Source organism: Myripristis murdjan, chromosome 17, assembly GCF_902150065.1.
Source record: "Myripristis murdjan chromosome 17, fMyrMur1.1, whole genome shotgun sequence".
Lineage (NCBI taxonomy): Eukaryota > Metazoa > Chordata > Actinopteri > Holocentriformes > Holocentridae > Myripristis > Myripristis murdjan.
The window spans coordinates 125,397-147,166 of NC_043996.1; the positions used below are offsets into that span (position 1 = coordinate 125,397).

Below are 21,770 nucleotides of genomic sequence, written 5' to 3' on the forward strand. Positions count from 1 at the left end.
TGCAAGATAATAAGATGTGTTGCCTTTTCAAGGCAAGCACATAAAAATAATAAAACACAACAATAAGATGTGTTGCCTTTCCAAGGCAAGCACATAATAATTTAGAATAGTAAGATGTGCTGCCTCTCCAAGGCAAGCACATAATAATTTAGGATAGTACGATGTGTTGCCTCTCCAAGGCAAGCACATAATAATAATTTAGGATAGTAAGATGTGTTGCCTTTCCAAGGCAAGCACATAATAAATATGCAAGATTTTAAGATGTGTTGCCTTTTCAAGGCAAGCACATAAAAAGACCTTCAAGGGCAGGGCTGAGGCCAGAACTGAGGTCAGGACTTAGGCCAGGACTTCTGAAATACTACCCTGCTAGAGGAGTTGAGGGGTTCAGGGGCTATATGCCCTGATGCAATCCTTTATCACCACAAACCTCCTGCAAGGGCTACTTGTGGAGTAAGTGATAACAGACAGCATGACTGCAGCAGGTATGCTGATTGTTTATTCAAAACTGTTACAATGCAGCATAACTTTATTGTAATTAGCCTATTTCCCACTGTGAATATTTTTACTGCTGAAAATGTCAGAGCAGAATTTCTTAACTGATTCTGTATGTAAATGTATTGATATGTCACATTTTGAAAGCATATAGGTAAATAATTTGTGAGCTGAGGTCTTGAACACAGTTACTGTTTCTGTTCTGCCCCTGTGGTGGCATAATTACTTGTTTACATTTTTTGCTTTAGGCCTCTTGAATTTAGGATTTGGTCAAAAATTGCAAATAAAGTGGATTTTCAAAAAAATAGAAAAAACATATCTCTAATTCATAGGATCTATTTGATCAATATTATTGTGAGAATAATATCTGAATGACATTACCAATGCTTAGAAAGCATTCATATGGAAGTAGAAATGGGAGTTATGGCCAATCAAAGTTGACACAAGTAAAAAGGTAATTAATTTCCAAACTGCCAGATTGATGAAATTTGGGATAATAAGAGATGGAGGTATCATGTACTTGTGTGCAAAGTTTCAATATCCTTGCCAGAATTTGCTGCATTCTCTCCATTCACCAGATACTTCTGAACATCTGAAAATTTGAAGATATACTTCAAGAGATATGGACATCTGAAAGTGGCATCTTGTTGAATTTCCAACTCACAAGTGATTTATTAAAAATTTCTATTGGGTAAAAAATTCTGAAAATGTTGGAATTTCAGCTAAAAAAATGTCAGATGTCAGTTTAAGATGCCAAAGATCATTCCTACGAAGTTTCAATAGATTCTGAGATGGTCAAGCAACCACCTTAGCTGAGTTGACACGGAATGACCCTCATCCATTTTACCATATTGATAATATGTGGTCATTTGTGGTTTGAAAGTGCAACCTGTATTCAAACACAGTGTTGACAGATTTTGTAGTAAGTGTTAGTTGTACGTAGGTTGCAGCCCCCTTGCACACAGTGTAAACAGAATAACAGGATCGTACTGTATGTGTGCAAAGTGTAGGTCATATAATGTTACGAGTTGCGATGCCAACATTTGTTCACAACACACCATACAACTAAGCAGTGGAGCTGCTGGCCATTTGGGTGCCCTAAGTGTAACTGCTTTGTGGTTTATCAAATTCAATGGGTACAGAAGGGAGGAGTGGAGGGAAAAAAGTGCAAACACAAACAATAACAAGTAAACCTAAGCTGCAGATATTTAAGAACCATAGTAGGCACCATTTTGCCAAAAACCTGCACAGACGTTAGCTAGATAAAGGATAAATCAGTTGGGCAGACAAGGATATGTCAGATAACAGAAAGCAAATAAGCAGAGTTTTACAGTCAGTGGTGATGGGTGCCTATACAACCACATACAGCCACACAGTCATTAATGTAAAAAGGAACCCCGACTATGATGACTTGTGGGCCTTAATAAACCATGATTGTTCTCTTATACTTGAATATGTTGTTAGAAACAGATAAAATATGGCCATTGCTTTAAAAATCCACATTCTTTAGTACATATTTTTACCTACGGAGGCAGCCATTATTTTACCTGTGCAATGCACCCTGGGGGCAGTGACGTAAAAAGGTTGCACTAGGGAGAAGAGCTATTAGCACTGCATATACTTACCTTCCGGCAGTATCATCACAATGCCACACTGTACACGTTAAACACTGTGAAATTGTTTTTATTCTATGTACAAACTATGGAAAAAGTAAATAATTTATGATCACAGGATTATGTGTGATCACAGGTTAATGTTTTGATTTAGGCTACCTGGTAGCAAAGCTCTCAAATCTCATGCATTGGGTGTGAGACATACACATTTCAACCAGTTCACACGCTCACACGCCACACTTTGTATTTCTCACACAGAAAAATTACCAGGATAATGCCCACCAAGTTGCGCTGCTGTTTTTTATAACACTGGAACAGGAATCTGTATTTTCTGTATTTTTATATTTGACTGTGTTTTCAATAATGAAAATACAGTCAAATATAAAAATACAGGCTATGTTTGGTCTGCTTGGCTATTATGACCCTAACACACGCGATTTCGGCCGGCATATGTGGTAAGTGGTAGCTTTTGCACCTATTATTACTATCATTATTATTATTACACATGTTGAATTGGCTGCTCGATGGGTTTTTTTTTTTTCACATATCCATTTTTGCAGTGAGAGATAACAGGAGCACTTGGGGTGTCACATTATACCAGGCTACTGCGACTGTTTTATATTTTTATAAAGATACCCATAATAATTTTATAACAATACCCATAATAATTTCGAATATTTTTTAGTTTTTTCTTTCCTTTTGTTCTTTCCTTAAGGCTGAGCAATTTTATCGATTCTGCGATATATATTGATAATTTGTTTCCCCAGAAAGTATCGATTTTTCAGCTGCGAGTATCGATACATTAAGCCCCATTCAAATCCCCCGTGTTCCGTCTGGCACTCTGTGCGCCGCCCATTTCCCCCGTTCACGTTGCAGGAGAGTGATTAGGTTAGCCAGCCGCTAGTGTCAATGTAGAGCATTTCTAGCAAGTTACCCATCTAGATACTCTCTTTACACAGACACCGACGTCTTTCTCTCCCTGTCTACGCAGTCAGAGCTAAGAGATTCAGGAGAGAGGCGGCGAATATAAATCCAGCACCTTCAATCCATGTCAGTGCGCTACAGCAGCACACTGACATGGTCTATTTTCACTGGCTAACAGCAGTACACTGGCTTAGCTTGTCTATTCAGAGAAGCGGTATCACTTCGGCTTATTTGTCAGTCTATGCTATCACATGCATACCACTGCTCATTCATTGGTAGCTGAATTGTTAGGTCTGTTTGATAAGTAATTTACATTTTTAAAATAATAATAATAATTTAACATATTGTTAAATTATTGGAGTCAAGCTAAACTAATTTTCTCATCACATCTTTGATTCATTTTGTCCAGCATTTGCAAACTGTAGACTCTGTCCAGTCAGAGCCATATATTGTGTAATTGACTGATGCTTTCAGTTTTCAGTTCAATTAATTCAATCCAAGTCAATGGAACACTCACAAGATGTCACCAAAATCACTCTGTCCCTTTAAAACCATATTGAATCGTATCATTGGCCGAATATCATGATATATATCATATCGTGAGCTAAATATTGTGTATCGTATCGTATCGTGAGATTAGTGTATCGCTACAGCCCTAGTGAACATTGTGTTCGGGTTCAAACTGAAAAGGCTGGACAGATGACATGTTTGTTGCTGTAAAGTCACAAAAACGGGACCAGTGGAATGAGCAGACAATCATTTGACGTCACTACCCAGAATGCAGTACGACGTCAACAACAATGGCGTCCTATGAGGGAAATTGTAATTTCAAATTTTATAAAAACGAAGACATCTGAAATGTTTTCCATATCACATTAATATCACTGATACCAACATTAATCTCATAAAGCCTACATGTCATCATAGTTGGGGTTCCTTTTAACACAATTAAGCCACACATCAACCCCCACACACGACAACAAACTCATATGCACGGCAAACTGTGCTGTGAAACTGGCATTACACACATGAATACAATAACCAAAAAGGCTGCGCCCAAGTTCTGAAGCAGTCCAGTTTGTCAGCAGTTATGACAGCAAATCACATATAATGGAAATGAAACAAACCACTGATTATGCCTTACTCTGACGGGTAACAGTGTGAATGTCTGGTCAAGTAAAAATGTAATCAAATCCAAATGGTAGGTAGCTATGTTCTGTCCAAATGAAACAGCATAACATCCAGTGTCCAAAAACTAGCCAAACTAAAGCATGGCCAGGCAAACACAACAACAATGTCATACCACCTTTTGATTTTGCTGAAACTGATTCCCGTAATGCTCAGATTTTGCCATTTTTACACATTTAGTGCTACAAACAGCAAGAGAAACAATACAAACAGGCCACCATGCCCCCACTGGTGCTGTTTGCTGTGTAAAATAAGACCCTCTTTGTAGTGGTGGGGCTAATGGTTGATTTTGAATAGACAGCTATCCTTTAATGGACTAACCAAACAACTATAACGTGAAAAGTTTCATGTTTTAAAAATAACTTATAATAATATAATATTGTTAAAAAGTGAAACTTTTAACATTATAACATATTTCATATTGTTCTAACATGAAAAGTTTCACGTTACAACGTGATAATTTACTGTTAGGTCTATGTCTTGTTAGAACATGAAACTCCCATGACACGGTGTGCAGATGGATTAATTGAGGAATATGGCTCATATACACGATTTGATCAGGTTCTATTTCATGCTTGGGCTGAAACATGGTGCCATTCTGCTGTTATTGAGGACGGTGGATGATATTGTGATGAGTAAGCATACATTCAGGAGGATTTTAAAATGCATGGAGCTGTACAGAAGAAAGAATGCATCCGACCCTCTGGATGTAACCTCCTCTCTCAATGATCAGCTGAAGGGGCATGGCACGCTCCATGGATACAAACTGCACCATCAAAGTTTTCACCTTTTAACAATATATATTATCACGTTACAACAATAACTTATCGTGTTATAATGTGAAACTTTTCACGTTATAATGTGATAAATCGTATATTGTTATTACAAGAAAAGTTTGTTATAAGGTGATGAGGTTGTATCTTGTAATAACGTGAAAACATCAGGTTAAACGTGAAAACATCTTGTTATAACAACAAACATTTCACATAATAATGTGATACTGATACATTTCTCCAAACTGGTTCCTCTCCGGGAACCATCACCTTATCGTGGTGGAGATGTTTGTGTGCCCCTATGACCCTGAGGGCTGTGTTGTCTGTAGAGTCTCCCTTGGCAAATTGGTCTCAGGCGAGGGGTCAGACAAAGAATGTTTCATAAAGACCCCATGCTCAATCGAGGAAGAGGACATGTGAGCTTGTGCAGGAGGTGGACTGCTACCAACTGGATCTGGTTGGGCTTACTTCTATGCACAGCCGTGGCTCTGGATCCTTGGATACTTCTGGATAGGGGTTGGACTCTTTTCTTCTCTGGAGTTGCCCAGGGGGTGAGGTGCCAGGCGGATGTGGGGATACTCGCAAGTATCCACCAGCTGAGCGCCGCTGTGTTGGAGTTTACCCTGGTGGACAAGAGGGTCGCTTCCCTACGCCTAAGGTTGGGGGGGAGGGGATACGATTTTGTAATCATATCATCTGACCTGTGGCCATATGTTCTGCACACTCAAGTGAGTGTGCAGAACATGAGGGGCAGAGCTGTCAACTGATCACCATCTGGTGGTGAATTGGGTTTGATGGCAGGAGAAGCCTTTGGATAGACCCGGCAAGCCCAAACGTACAGTGAGGGTGAACTGGGAATGTCTGGAGGAGGCCTTGGTCAGAGAAACCTATAACTGCCACCTCCGGTGGGACTTCTCCCACATCCCTGTGGAGGCTGGGAACATTGAACCAGAGTGGACAATGTTCAAAACTTCCATTGCTGAAGCAGCAGTTGTGAGCTGTGGTCTGAAGGTCTTAGGTGCCTCAAGGGGCAGTAACCTTCGAACATCGTGGTGGACACCAGTGGTCAGGGAAGCTGTCCGACTGAAGAAGGAGGCCTTCCGGGATGTGTTATCCTGGGGGACTCCCGAGGATGTTGCAAGGTACCAACAGGCCAGAAAGGCGGCAGCCTCAGTTGTGGGGGAGGCAAAGCATCGGGTTTGGGAGAGGTTCGGAGAAGACATGGAGATGGACTTTCAGTCAGCACCAAAGTGCTTCTGGAAAAAGATCCGGCACCTCAGGAGGGGGAAGTGGGAGACCATCCAGGCTGTATACAGCAGGGATGGGACGCTGTTGACCTCAACTGAGGATGTCATCGGGCAGTGGAAGGAACACTTTGAAGAACTCCTAAACCCAACTAACCCGCCCTCTAGGGTAGAGGCAGAGCTGGAGGATGATGGGGGATCAATGTCAATCTTTAGGGAGGAAGTCACTGAGGTAGTTAAACAACTCTGCATTGGCAAGACCCTGGGGATTGATAAGATCCATCCAGAAATGCTGAAGGCTCTGGGTGTTGAGGGGCTGTCGTGGATGACACGCCTCTTCAACACCATGTGGAAGGTTGGGGCAATGCTGAAGGAGTAGCAGACCTGGTTGGTGGTTCCCCTGTTTGAAAAGGGGGACCACCAATAGTCGAACCTCAGATTGAAGAGGAGCAATGCCGTTTCTATATCCCGGGGGGATCCCCCCAAAGCGAGAGCTGTGTCCGGATACTCGGCAGTAAGTCAGACCTGTTTCTTGTTGGTGTTGGCCTCCGCCAGGGCTGTACCTTGTCACCAATCCTGTTCGTGATTTTCATGGGCAGGATATTGAGGCGTAGTCATGGAGGAGAGGGGTTGCAGTTCGGTGGGCTGAGGATTGCATTGCTGCTTTTTGCAGATGATGTGATTCTAATGGCACCACTGGTCTGACCTTCAGCACTAACTGGACCAGTTCGCAGCCGAGTGTGAAGCAGCTGGGATGAAGATCTGCACCTCTGAATCTGGGGCCATGGTTCTCAGCAGGAAACCGATGGATTGTCTACTGCAGGTCGGGAATGAGTTCTTACCCCAAGTGAAGGAGTTCAAGTATCTCCGGGTCTTGTTCACGAGTAAGGGAACACTGGAACCTGAGATTTGCCGGAGAATCGGAGCAGCAGGGGCAGTATTGCGTTCGCTGTACCGCACCGTTGTGACGAAAAGAGAGCCGAGCCAGAGGGCAAAGCTCTCGATCTACCGGTCACCAATCTTTGTTCCTGCCCTCACCTATGGTCATGAGCGATGAGTCATGACCGAAAGAATGAGGTTGTGGATACAAGTGGCCAAAATGGGTTTTCTCAGGAGGGTGGCTGGTGTCTCCCTTAGGGATAAGGTGAGAAGTTAGACTTGGAGTAGAGCCGCTGCTCCTCTGCGTGGAAAGGAGCCGATTAGGGAGGTATTCCTGGCACGTCCAGCTGAGAGGAGGCCAAGGGGCAGGCATAGGACCAGGTGGAGAGATTATATCTCCACACTAGCCTGGGAGGGCCTCGGGATCCCTCAGTCAGAGCTGGTTGATGTTGCTGGGGAAAGTGAAGATTGGGGTCCCCTGTTGAAACTGCTTCCTCTGTGACCTGATTCCGGATAAGTGATTGAAGGTGAGATGAGAGTTAAGTGATGATACATTTTTCTTTTTCTGGTGTGGCAGCAATACACTTCCGTAGAGTTACATGGGCTGAGGCTACATTGTTACCTGTTGCTTCCCAGTCACTGTCTGGCATGCCTAACTCTCTGCAAAGATAGTAATGATGCAAAATGGCTCACCCCTCAGGAACTCAGCTCTGTAAAATGAAGTCAGGTCCATACATAGTGTGAATAATACACAAGATGATGTAACCGACTAATTATTGAACTAAATTTGCTGGCAACTAATTTTGTCATCGATTTTTGTCAACAATATTGACTAATCGCTACACTCCTACTAAATATGAGGGTCAATGACATGAAGCCGCTTTCCATGGCTGATAGTGAAGGGTTTCAAGAAATGCTTCACCAGCTCAATCCTGAATACACTCTGCCATCCAGAACTAATTTTACCCACTTGATGGAGAAGAAATGTGAAACAACTTTTCTGAAAGTTAACGCACACACACACACACACACACACACACACACACACAATATCAATTACATATTTGATGTATGCATTTATATAATATAATTCCTGAAGAAACAATGTTGAGATTGCTGATCAATAATTTAATTTTGGTTAAATGTATAAATGGCTGCAACAGTTTAAATAAACATCTAAAATGATAAGTTGAATGCTGACTGTATACACTGCATGGGCCTTGCACTTAAAATATTAACTAAAATCACTTCTGTTTGGATGTATTTAAAAGTAAAGGAGATCACAAAAGAGGTCAACAGCTCCCTCACACTGACATATGTGTGCACCAGCTGTGCCACAGGGGCATAACTTGGACTGCCATTTCATCACTGAAGATTAAACATTGCCACCATGCCTCTGGGGGAGAGGAATACTGCTACAAACATCATGACATGGATGGAGGAAGTGATAGAAAAGTTTGGCATCTTGCCTTCTGAAATAAATGCAGTAGTTCAGACAATGGGACCATTATAACAGCAGCAATGTGAATGCTGGAAGAAAAGCATGATTGGGCCTCACTCAAATGCACCAGACACAAGCACCACCTCATAGTTAACAGTGCACTCAAAGAGCCCAACATCAGCAGAGCTGTAGGTGCCGCAAGAGACTTGGTAGAACACTTCCGGATAGGTGAGCTGGCCAATAAAGACCAATCAAACAGTACTTACTACATGGTAGAGAGACTCCTAGAACAGCACTGAATGCAATAAGTGCAATAAGTCCAGTCGTGAAATTTCCTCACTACTAAATATTCCGCAATCAACTGTTAGAGATACGATAACAAAGTGGAAGTGATTGGGAAGGACAGCAACTCAGCCACGAAGTGGTAGGCCACATAAAATCACAGAGCGGGGTCAGCGGATGCAGAGGTGCATAGTGCACAGAGGTTGCCAACTTTCTGCAGAGTCAATAGCTACAGACCTCCAAACTTCATGTGATCTTCAGATTAGCTCAAGAACAGTGCATAGAGAGCTTCATGGAATGGGTTTCCATGGCCGAACAGCTGCATCCAAGCATTACATCACCAAGCGCAATGCAAAACGTCGGATGCAGCGGTGTAAAGCATGCCGCCACTGGACTCTAGAGCAGTAGACGTGTTCTCTGGAGTGACGAATCACGCTTCTCAAGTGTAAAGTTTGGTGGAGGGGGATTATGGTGGGGGTTATTTTTCGGGAGTTGGCCTCGGCCCCTTGGTTCCACTGAAAGGAACTCTTCATGCTTCACCTTACCAAGACATTTTGGACAATTTCATGCTCCCAACTTTGTGGGAACAGTTTGGAGATGGCCCCTGCCTGTTCCAACATGACTGCACACGAGTGCACAAAGCAAGGCCCATAAAGACATGTATGAGCGAGTTTGGTGTGGAAGAACTTTACTGGCCTGCACAGAGTCCTGACCTCAACCCAATAGAGCACTAGAAGCCTGCGAGCCAGGCCTTCTCATCCAACATCAGTGTCTGACCTCACAAATATACTTCTGGAAGAATGGTCAAAAAATCCCATAAACACACTCCTAAACCTTGTGGAAAGCCTTCCTAGAAGAGTTGAAGCTGTTACAGCTGCAAACGGTGGGCCGACATCATATTAAATCCTATGGTTTAAGAATGGGATGTCACTCACATTCATATGAGTGTGAAGGCAGACGAGCGAATACTTTTGGCAATATAGTGTATGTCACCCTTAGTCAACTCAGTTACCTTTCTAGGGTAACTAATGGCCCTTTTCCACTAGTACCTACTCGGCTCGACTCGGCTCAACTCTACTCGTTTTGAGAGCTTTTCCATTAGGTGGTAGTACCTGGTAGCAGATACTATTTTGGGACCTACTCAGCCGGGGTTCCAAGCGAGCTGAGTTGAGCCGAAATGTGTCGTAAAACGCTGTGCAGGCCACTGATTGGACGGGGAGCGATGACACATGAGAGCAACTCCTGCACAAAAACCAAACCTGGCATTAAAAAAAAAAACAAAAAAAAAACAGCAACAGCGACCATGCGCATTGATCATCGCTGAAATTGGCAAAGTCGGAAAATGGCAAGCAAACCGGTACTGTGGTCAAATGAAGAGGTGGAGACTTTTCTGTGCTTGGTGGCGGCCCAAAGTATCCAGAGGGAGCTGGACGGTGCGCCGCCTTGTTATGACGACTCCACCCACGGTGAGCTGGTACTCTATTGTAATGGAAAACCACCTAAACCATGTCAAGGCGAGTAGAGTCGAGCCGAGTCGAGCCAAGTAGGTACTAGTGGAAAAGGGGCAATAGTTGATGGGTAACATAGTTGACATTATTGCTATTTTCAGGCATTAAATCAGCATGGCTGCTTCCAACCAAATACCACATGGGATTTTTGAGATGGATTTTTTATTACTCATAATTTAATTATGATATTGGAATAACTCTGTTGACATTTGATAAATTCTTCCTTGACTCAGACACTACTTTATAAGAAATGTTTAAGAAAAGGCAGAAAGAACATACCATGCAGTCTGCTGAATGTCATATGATTTGGGTCAACCAGACCTTATTGGGAGGTTTTTTTTTTTTTTAATAGGTAACTTAGTTGACAATGATTTTGGGGACACATAAAAAATGTTATTTTGCATATAATATTTTATATACTGACACAAAGTTTTTATCTGTCATCATTATCTCTGCTTAATGAATGGGAAATTATCAAAATAAAAAGTAAATAAGTGCTTTTCATTGTTTTTTGGCTAATTAGAAGTTGGTTGTGATTAAAAAAGAAAGGACAGAGGGAAAATCAATCAATATTTATCTGTGAAAACATGATCAACTGTCAATATAATTTTTATTTATTTTATTTTTTTTTTTTTTAAGTTTTACTAAAAATTCATGCAAGATATATCCTATGGACATAATATGTCCCAAAATTATAGAATGACCCAGATATAGTTTGGAATGTAGAATGCCAAAAATTTTATAATTTTGGGCACAGCCAGAACATGTGTCCTAGTGAGGCAGGAGATGTCTGACATCGGTCACACAGAGGATCTACATTAGGATACATTTTGGAAATTTTAACTTTTGAATGATGGAGACAGTGCAACACCCTGAACTGTATAAGACCATATCTGGTGCGTATAGATGTTGAGTGCACACCCTTGTGTGCCTCTTTCCATTGCTCCTCTGTTAAGCCAATGCCAATCCTCCTCCTAAGCAGATTTCAATAATTCGAAAGATATATCCAGTTCATTAGACATATAGTTGTATATACATGATGTTATCCCCCTGGATGAAGGATCAACAGATAAAGGACTTCCTCACCAACCGGCCCCAGACTGTGAGACTCGGCCCACACCTCTCCTCCATGCAGACGCTGAGCACCGGCTCCCCACAGGGCTGCGTGCTGAGCCCCCTCCTGTACTGTCTCTACACCCATGACTGCCGTCCAGCCCACAACAACAGCCTCATCGTCAAGTTCGCTGACGACACCACAGTGGTCGGACTCATCTCAGGGGGAGACGAGACAGCCTACAGAGAGGAGGTCCTGAAGTTGGCAGCCTGGTGTTCAGAAAACAACCTGGCTCTGAACACCAAGAAAACCAAGGAGATCATTGTCAACCTCACGAGGCTCAGCACCGACCTAGCCCCCCTCTACATCAACGGCGAGTGTGTGGAGAGGGTCCACACCTTCCGGTTCCTTGGCGTCCTCATCTCCTCCGACATCTCCTGGACAGACAACACCACGGGGATCATCAAAAAGGCGCAGCAGCGGTTTCACCTCCTGAGGGTCCTCAAGAAGCACAACCTGAACCCCACCCTGCTGCTGACCGCTCGTCCATTGAGAGCCTACTGACTTACTGTATCACAGTGTGGTACGGCAGCTGCACCATGGCAGACAGGGAGAGGCTCCAGAGAGTTGTAAAGGCAGCCCAGAAGATCATCGGCTGCCCTCTCCCCTCCCTGATGGACATTTACACCTCCCGCTGCCTCAGTAGAGCAAAAAATATCATCAAGGACAACTCCCACCCTGGTTCCAACCTGTTTGACCCGCTGCCCTCAGAGGTGCTACAGGTGCATCGGAACCAAAACAAACAGACTCAAGAACAGTTTCTTCCCAAAAGCCATCACCACTCTGAACTCACACATGCACTGACATCACAGTCCAACCCAACCAACCCCCCAGACTACCACAGACTACCTCAGAACCACTTACTGTGAAACACTATTTAAATGTGCAATATCACCATACTGTGCAATATTTTTTAGAATTCATACTGTATATATAACTTATTTTACTTATTTTATCTTATGTTACTTACATTTATTTATATTGAAATCTATCTTTTTATTTTGTTCTTTATGACATGTTTGCACTGAAAGGAGCTGCTCTTAATCTCATTGTACATGTGTATAGTGACAATAAAGGCATTCTATTATATTCTATTCTAAAGCAAGTGTACCATCGGGGTGCTATCAGGGGCAGTAGGAAAAGTTGTTGTATTAGATTTAATGTAATTGCGAATTTGTAGGAAACAAAAGAAGTGAAATTGAGGTAGATTAAATTTACTGTGCAATAATTCAAAAGAAGGGACTGTGTCATTAATATAAAGGTCCTTCATTTTTATGATACTGTCGAAATACTGTCGAATTACTGTCGAAAGTCCAGATTTTTAGAGATCGTTTAACAACAAGATTAGTTTTAGCAAACTGTGATGGCATTGTAAGGGAAGAGAGTAACAGTACACTACGAGATGTCGGAAGACATGAAGCTTGTTCAATTTGCAACCAGGCAGGTAGATCATTTGGTTCAAAGTTTTGACCCCAGAAAGAGCGAGTTCGCAGATTACAGGTCCAATAGTAATATTGAAAATTAAGCAGTCCCCTGCCTCCAATCTGTTTTGGTCTTTGTTCAAATGCCTTTCTAATTCTTTAAAGTGGAGAGACATAAAGAAGATTAATCCGAGATATAAATTTCCTACCAAACCCAAACCTCTCCAAAACAGAAAAAAGAAAATCCCACTCGACCAGGTCAAATGCTTTTTCAGCGTCTAATGAGCTGAGATAAGCATTTCTGGACATCGGAGATTTGGACTAGGAGAATAAATAATATTAAAGAGTCTACGGAGATTTGAAAATAAAAGTATGTTTTTAACAAAATCAATTTGATCTTGTGAAATAATTGTGGGAATAACTAAATGGGAAGCTAATGTTTTACCTAACAATTTCGTATGGACATTTAAAAGGCTGAGAAGTCTACACTCCTGATTAAAAATTTAAGACCAGTTGAGAATTGCAAGAATTTACATTTTGCACTGTTGGATCTTAAGAAGGTTCTAAGTAGAGCTTCATGGGAAATGGGAGTGAGACAAAAAAAAATTTGAGTAAGCAATTTATTGCAAACAACCATTAAACTGAAATAGGCTGTTCATCAGCTGATCAAAAGTTTAAGACCACTGCCTTTAAAATCTTGGCAAAAATGTGGATTCCGTGGCTCTGTCCCAATTCAAAGGCTGTACACTACCTAAGTCGTACTTGTAGGCTGCTTACGTCATGGCAGCGTGACAAGTGCTGTCCCAATTCAATTTTACCGCGCAGGGTCCTGCAAATGCAGCCGACTGATCCAGCCTATTTTTGACTAATTTGCAGGATACACCTCCATGATGCTTCGCGGCCGACATTACAGCCTACTTCCCAGGGTACCTTTCGGTCCAGTTGAATTTCTGGATCAGCCACCATTGCTGGAATTATTAAGCATGTTTTAGAAAGTCTTAATATTTATATCATGACGTTTTGATAAGTTTCCACGCCTATAACTACCACCATAGATTCGGTTTAGCTGTTAACTGTATCCGAACAACGCCTGTAAATGCACGTTTAGTTAGATGAGTTAGATAGGCATTTTGCATGATGTTTCCATAGCAACCATCAGCGCATCAGGTACCTACAATGTAGCCATGTGTACAATTACTTTAATTGGGATAGTCTGTTGCAATTTGTGAGGTGTAACAATTATCTTAATTTTCTGCATCTTCACGAAGACAAAATAAAATAAAATACATAAAACTACAGAATCAAAGTTGTCCATCTTGAGAGCGTTGAAGCTGCTTATCGTTTTGTTTCATGCACAGGTGTTCACTGACACACCTCCTAAACCTACTTCGGCATTTTACACTGCATCACTCGAATGCGCTTCGGGAAGCCTCGATAATAATGATGTAGGAATCCTCCGCAGGCTACACCGTCCCAATTCACTAAACTTTTAGTTCCGGTAAACTTGATATCGGCACCTATGTCGGACACCCCCTACGTGGGCACCATAGGCTGCGACCTAGTAGTCATCTAGCCCTTCGACTGAGACAGACCCAGTGTCATTTTCTGTCAGGTATCCACACTGTCATGACCTCCTGATGGCAAAGGCAAAAAAGCTTTCTCTCCTTGAAAGCGGTCAGATTGTTGAGCTGCATAAGCAAGGCCTCTCGCAGCGTGCCATTGCTGCTGAGGTTGGACGCAGTAAGACAGCCATTTTTAACTTCCTGAGGGTTATGGAACAAAAAAGTCAAGTGGTAGACCAAAAAAAATATCACTGGCCCTGAGCCGGAGGATCCAATTGGCTGTCCGTCAAGACACGGGATGATCCTCAGCCCAAATTAAGCTTGTCACTTGTGCCAACTACAGTCCCATAACCATCAGACGGCATTTGCGAGAGAAGGGTTTTAAGAATAAAAAACGTCTTCAAAGGCCTCATCTCCTTCAACGGCACAAAATTGCCCCTCTGGAGTTTGCACGAGAGCACCAAACATGGGACATTGAAAGGTGGAAGAAAGTTTTAATCTCTGATGAGAAAAAACTGAACCTTGACGGTCCTGATGGCTTCCAACGTTACTGGCATGACAAGGAGATCCCACCTGAGATGTTTTCTACACAGCACAGTGGATGGGGCACCGTCATAATCTGGGGGGGGGGTTCCTTCAATGGAACAATGGAGCTTCAGGTTGTGCAGAGGCGTCAAATGGCAGCTGGCTATGTGGAGATGTTGCAGGGGGCATCCCTCGTGACTGAAGGCCATTGTCTGTGTGGCAATGACTGTGTTTTTCAACAGGACAACGCTGCAATTAACAATGCCCGCCTGACAAAGAACTTCTTCCAGAGAAATAACATCACTCTTTTGAACCATCCTGAGTGTTCTCCTGATCTAAATCCAATTGAGAACATTTGGGGTCAGATGGCAAGGGAAGTTTACAAAAATGGACACCAGTTCCAGACAGTGGATGCCCTCCGTGAAGCCATCTTCACCACTTGGAGCAACATTCCCACTAGCCTCCTGGAAACACTGGCATCAAGCATGCCAAAATGAATTTTTGAGGTGATTAACAAGAAAGCTTTATGCCTTTGCCATCAGGGGGTCATGACAGTGTGGATACCTGACAGAAAATGACACTGAATCCACATTTTTGCCAACATTTGGGCTTTTAAAGCCTGTGGTCTTAAATTTTTCACGAGCTGATGAACAGCCTATTTCAGTTTAATGGTTGTTTGCAATAAATTGCTTACTCAAATGTTTTTTTTGTCTCACTCCCATTTCTTCTTTTTGCATTTTGAAGCTCTACTTAGAACCTTCTTAAGATCCAACAGTGCAAAATGTAAATTCTTCAACTGGTCTTAAAATTTTGATCAGGAGTGTATATGAGCCCGGGTCGAGTGGGTCTTTATCTTGCTTAAGCAGAAGGGAGATACAGGCCTGGTAAAATGTTGAGGGAAATGTATTGGCAATGAATGATTAATTGAAAAGCAGTAGGGGAGAAATCAACACTGAAAAAAACTTATAAAACTTAGAACTAAAACCAAAAGGTCCAGAAGCTTTAGAGCTTTGCTTGCTCTTTATGGAATGGTTTAATTCCTCAAGAGACAGGGGTTCTTCCAGATGTGCTTTATCTTCTGCAGATATCATTGGAATGTCCAGTTCACTTAAAAAATCATGTGTCACACTCCGATTCTAAGGAATATAAATGGGTGTAGAACTGTTCAAATTCCTTGTTTACTTCCTGTTGGTCAACAGTTGTCTGTCCAGAGTTAGTTCTAATTTCAGTTACCATTCTAGAGATGGCCAACTCTCTGATTTGAAAAGCTAAAAGCCTCCCAGCCTTCTCCCCATGTTCATAAGACCGGTGACGGGCTTGTAGTAACAACTGAAGTGTTCTGTTTGTCGACAGAAGGTTTAATTCCATTTGGAGGACCCATCTTTCTTTATGTAAATTGGGAATGAGAGATACAGAATAATGACGGTCTATATCTAAGATCTGATCTAGGCCTGTCGCAATATGCGATAGGTCGGTTAATTGCACGGTAAATTTAAATGAAGTCGGAAACTTTTCTGACTGCGATTAATTGCCACATTCATGCGCGTTTGTTTTCCTCGTCTTTCTCTACCAAAGAGACCAGACGACAAGAGGATTCATCGAGTGTCTTTGTCTGTGTGAGTGTGTGTGTGTGGATGGGTGGGTGGGGGGGATGGGCTACACACACACAGTGCGATCCTTGTGAGGTAGAGACAAGGCAGAGAAAAGAGCCGACGAGAATGACATGGAACTTCTTCCAAAACCAAATGCAGCAGCCCCCGTGTGGGAATGTTTTGGATTCAAAGCAAATGAGAGACGGGAGCCCAGTAACCTGGACGAGCAGGTGTACCCTGTTTGTTTTAAAGGCCCCATGGCCTGAAAAATGCAATTTCCGTTGTTTTTTCGTGATAGGGAAGGTCTTTGGGCCACATAAATACTGTCCCATGCATTTCACCTATGATAAATGGAGAAGTGCACACAACCCGTTTTTTGAAACTGTCCCTGTAAAACAAGAGGATTGCACTTCCTTGAAGTTGTGACGTCAGTGTCTGATCTGACTTCAGTGACTCCGCCCACAGCGCCTGCGTCCCCAGGCAGCCAGCTACCAAGTTAGCGAACTTAGCTAGTTAGCCTCAACTCCCCGGCCAACAAGCTACCAAGCTAGCGAACTTAACCAGTACCCCTCCGCTCCCAGGGCAACAAGTTCACAACATATTTACAACATATTTAACAAATATAACTTACCATTCTGAAACATCTTGTAATAAACGGATTTGAAGTGGTTCGGTTTCTCCTGCCGTCTGTGGTTTGGGATCGTACGCTCGTATAACATCACACTCAGGGTCCCGGTTTCACGGGTCCTGCAGGGTTTTAGTCCAAATTTGTCTTGTCTGTCTGTTGGGCTCATTTCAGTGCCGATTGTTTTATCAACCTGACACAATCTGATCAAATCAAGCTTTATTGTCATTAAGCTGCATATACAGCAGTAGTGCACACAAAATGAGATAACTTTTCTCACTTGGGATCCCCGAGTGATGGGTAAAGTCAGCAGTTTAAAAGTCTAACAGCTTTCTGGAGGAAGCTGTTGCACATTCTGATGGTTTTGCTTTTCATGCTTCTGAACTGTTTGCCTGATGGCAGCAGTTCAAAGTATTTGTGGAGCAGGTGAGAGGGGTCTCTGACAATGTTCAGTGCTCTACTCCTGCAGGGATGGGATGTTTCCATGGAGCCATGTTTTCGTAAAAGCAAGCACACAGCAGTCTCTCAAGCTCATCCAGCTTGTTGTCGAGGGAGCGAACATTAGAGAGCACAAGCGACGATACTGCTGGTCTGGAGGGGTTAGCTTTTAGCCTAGTGTGGATTCCGGCTCTCTTCCCCCTCCTTTGTTTACGTTCGCACCGCTTGCGCTTCGTCCTCTCCCTGGTGACTGCCAGCATAGACACAGGTAAAATTTCGTGCTGGCGTAGTATGTCCACATCATAGCAGAGTGCCTCATTTCTTGCAGCATGCTTTACCCTGATGTTTAGTAAAGTCTCTCGGCTGTAGGTTATGCAACCTGAGCGTCTGGGTTAAGCAAAACATTTAAAACATTCAGTCAATAGCAATACAATGCCGGCTTCGATCGGAGTCGGGCTCAAATACGTATGGCTGTATAACATCACGCTTGTCGGTAGCCATGACAATCTTACATAAGACGATAACTCGCTTTTGACAAGTTTTCAAATAGTTACTGTATCTCGTTGGCTGTTTTTCTCTTGCTCAATATGGTGGCACGCTATTGTTTATGTCCCAGAATGCATTGCGCAATGACGTTGGTTAACTGGCCCGACCATATGTCACTCAGAAAACAGTCAGCCAATCAGTGGAGAGGGGCTGATTCTCTCTTATGATTGGCTAAACGAACCATGCTGCCAGAGCTCCGGGATAAAGGCAAGAGAGAGGAGCTGTAAAACTATATTTAGCAGACCACAGGCACACAAAACCACAAATACATCATGCTAGGGATATCAGCAGTTAAAATAAAACCCAGAAAAAGTGTACACCATGGGAACTTTAAAACTATCCAAACTAAAGGAAATACGAGCAACTTAAGTGCACAACTAAACCACCCCGCACAGTCTGCCCAGTTAGAAAAAAAACAAAAAACAACAACAAGCCAAGATGCAAAGGGAAGTGTTGGAAGTGTTGACTGTGTTGGAAGGAATTTGAGTCACTATACGTCTCTGCTAATCTAAGTATTGTTTACAAAGACTTGATCATCCATTCTATTTGTTGTTTTGGTTGTATGTAGTTTTTGTGTGTTTTTTTCTTAATAGAGAAAAAGTCTATTTTTTATATTGTTTTTGGTTTTTATTCAAGTGCAATTTTTGATAAGAGACTGAGTCCATTTCAACGTTTTTGTGTGTTTTTTTTTTTTATTACAGTGCATTTTTTGTTATCAGGGCCAGTTGTCAATTTTTTTGTATCCATAAGGTCTTTATTTATTTATTTTGGTGTATCTTATTTATTTTGGATATTTAATTTTTCTTGTTGTTTAAATATTCTTGTTGAATAAATGTTTATTTCTCTTCAAAAGGGTGTACTTGGATCATTATGCCTTTATTATCATAATGTAAGTTTAAAGAATGGTCTGACAAAATGTCAAAATTACAACAATAATAAAAATGGTCTTAAAAGCACAATATTATCGCTTGTTGCAATAATTTCTGCAATAATCGCAAATAATTGCACAGAAAAATTTGTTATTGTGACAGGCCTAATCTAATCCGTAATGTTGGAGATACATTCTACTCATCATCTGTTAGCAGCTGCACTGAAGGAAATTATTTGGCCACGAAGGTCAGTTTCTAGAGCTTCCCACAGAGTGCCCTTTGAGACCTCACCTCTGTTATTTATTGTTAGAAAGAATTCAATTTGAGATGTTACAAAGTCTGTAAAGGATTTGTCTGCCAATAGCAGATTGTTAAAGTGCCATGTTTTGGACATATTTTTATTTAAAAATGAGAACTGCATTAAGTATGAAGCATGGTCTGAAATGACTATGGCCTCATAGTCACATCACCTAACTGAAGGGAGAAGTTTACAATAAAAAAAATCTATTTGACTATATGAATAGTGGACAGGGGAGACTGTGATATCTGAATCGCCAGGGATCAATAATTTTATAGGCATTAAGGAACGATCTAATTAATTTAACAGATTTTGTCAGTGTCTTGCTAGACGACCTGTCTAGTTTGGGGTCAAGGACACAATTAAAGTCTCCACCCATGATAAGACTGTGAGTGTTCAAGTCAGGAAGGGATGAAAAAACCCCACTCATACCTGGAAGCAGGTATGAGTGGGGTCCAAGCCCCCCTGCACAAGTCAGACCCGACACTCGCAAAACCCATGCAAGTTGGACCCCCAGGCCCACACGTCCCAAGCAACTCTCAGGTCAAAAATCATATTGGGCAGGGTTCCTGGCAGGTCCAAAGGCTTCAAAATGCAAAATGCAAAAAAAAAAAAAAAAAAAAAACCTATGTAAAAGCGCGATGTAGAGGTCAATTTGTGTCAAATTCAGTGAGCATATTCTGAAAGGGATAGAAAACATCCCATCCAAGTTTCGTGTCAATCGGACATACTGTTTTCGAGAAAAATGCAAATTTTAGTTTTGGCGCCCACCAGTGGCCAGTTGGATCCAAATTTCACAGGGTTTCTGAGGGAAGTTGGGACAAAGGAACTCAAGTTTGGTGTTGATCGGACTCACGGTCCGGAGATATGACACAATTCCTGTTTAGGTATGTTTCGGGGAAGAAGTTAAAAATTTCTAACTTTGGCATTTTTCGTTGGATCAAAATTCTTTTGATAACTTTTTGGTTTGAGGGTCCATAGATTCTGTGTGGCAAGTTTCATGAGGACTGAACTTACCGCCTAGGACAAGTTTGAAAAGTTGGGTCATGCAAATTTTGTGATTTTGCAAAAAAAAAAAAAAAGTAGCCAGAAATGGGCGTGGCCTATATCATGAGATTCATCTCCACCCACAGAATGTGAGGACATACGGCATTTGAATGCGTGACTTACGGTTTGGGAGTTATGAGCCAAAACGCGCTGACCTTGATTATAGCGCGACCTTTTGGTGGATGTGTGTAAATTTTGGTGAGTGTGATTTCTGTACCATTCTGAACCTGCACGTAAAATTTCTTCTGAATAAGTCTTCATAATTATAAAACTTCTTTAAAAGTGCCATCGAGTGGTCGATTTGTGCCAATTTCAGTGAGCAGATTCTCCTTTTTACTCAGTGCATGTTACTGTTCCAGAGTCCTCCGCCCCTTTTGCTTTCGTTGTGCTTTCTGTGTCTTGTCTAGGTCATACCATCCTGCTCATCCTGGAAGGTCATCCAGCTGCAGACGAGAAGGCTGGATGCTGCGTGTCACTACTACCTATATCCTGACTAGATTACTTGTCAGGATATTCTGTTCTGTTGTTGTTCGGACTTAAAGCCTAGGAGGAGTTAAAAAATGTGGGTCGCACGAATTTCACAATTTTGTGAAATAATTTCATAGACGGAAAAGGAACCAGGTTGAAAAGGAACAACCTGGAGCAGAAGCTGCAGGTGACTCTCTATACCTCTGCAATAGAAAGTATTTTAACATATTGCATCATGGCATGGTATGCAAACTGCACTGAGGCAAACAAAAAGGCACTGCAGAGAGTGTTCCGCTCTGCGGAAAAGATCATCGGATGCCCCCTGCCCTTACTGAACAGTATTGCCTCCACCTGGTACCTCAGCAGAGCAAACAAAATAATCAAGGACTTCTCACACCCAGGACATGAACTTTTTCACCTACTCTCCTCAGGAAGGAGATACAGACAGATCAAAACCTGCACATCGAGACTCAGAGACAGTTTCTTTCCCACAGCCATCAGAACACTTAACATTCACATGAACATCCACTCCCATCATCATATGCACTTTACACTGCCAATTTGTACTTTATACTGCTGCACCTTTTAACTGTTCCTGTTGTTGTTGTGTTGTTTTGTATACTGTGTTTTTAACTATTTATTATTATTTTTTTATACGTTGTGCTGAAGTAGCAATCCCTATTTTCGTTGTAACTTGGTGTGCAATGACTCAAAACTCATTCATTTATTCGTTCATTTTAAATTGTGGGAAAAGCGAGAGAGAGAGAGAGAGAGAGAGAGAGAGAGAGAAATGGCATATTATAGATTGGGCATAAAGGCTCAAAGTTGCCCATAATTACAAATATTCCCAATATGAGTCAACATGGTGTGGTTCAGGGCTTGGGTTCACAGTGTCCAATGGTAATTAGGCACTATTTCTAA

The 21,770-nt window shown here is 42.1% G+C and overlaps 1 protein-coding gene across 4 annotated transcripts in view; it reads right to left on the reverse strand.

The window, feature by feature from the left end:
- The window catches only part of LOC115374742 (major facilitator superfamily domain-containing protein 12-like), a 151,813-nt gene that overhangs the window by 90,785 nt on the left and 39,258 nt on the right, over positions 1-21,770 (reverse strand). The window lies entirely within an intron of this gene.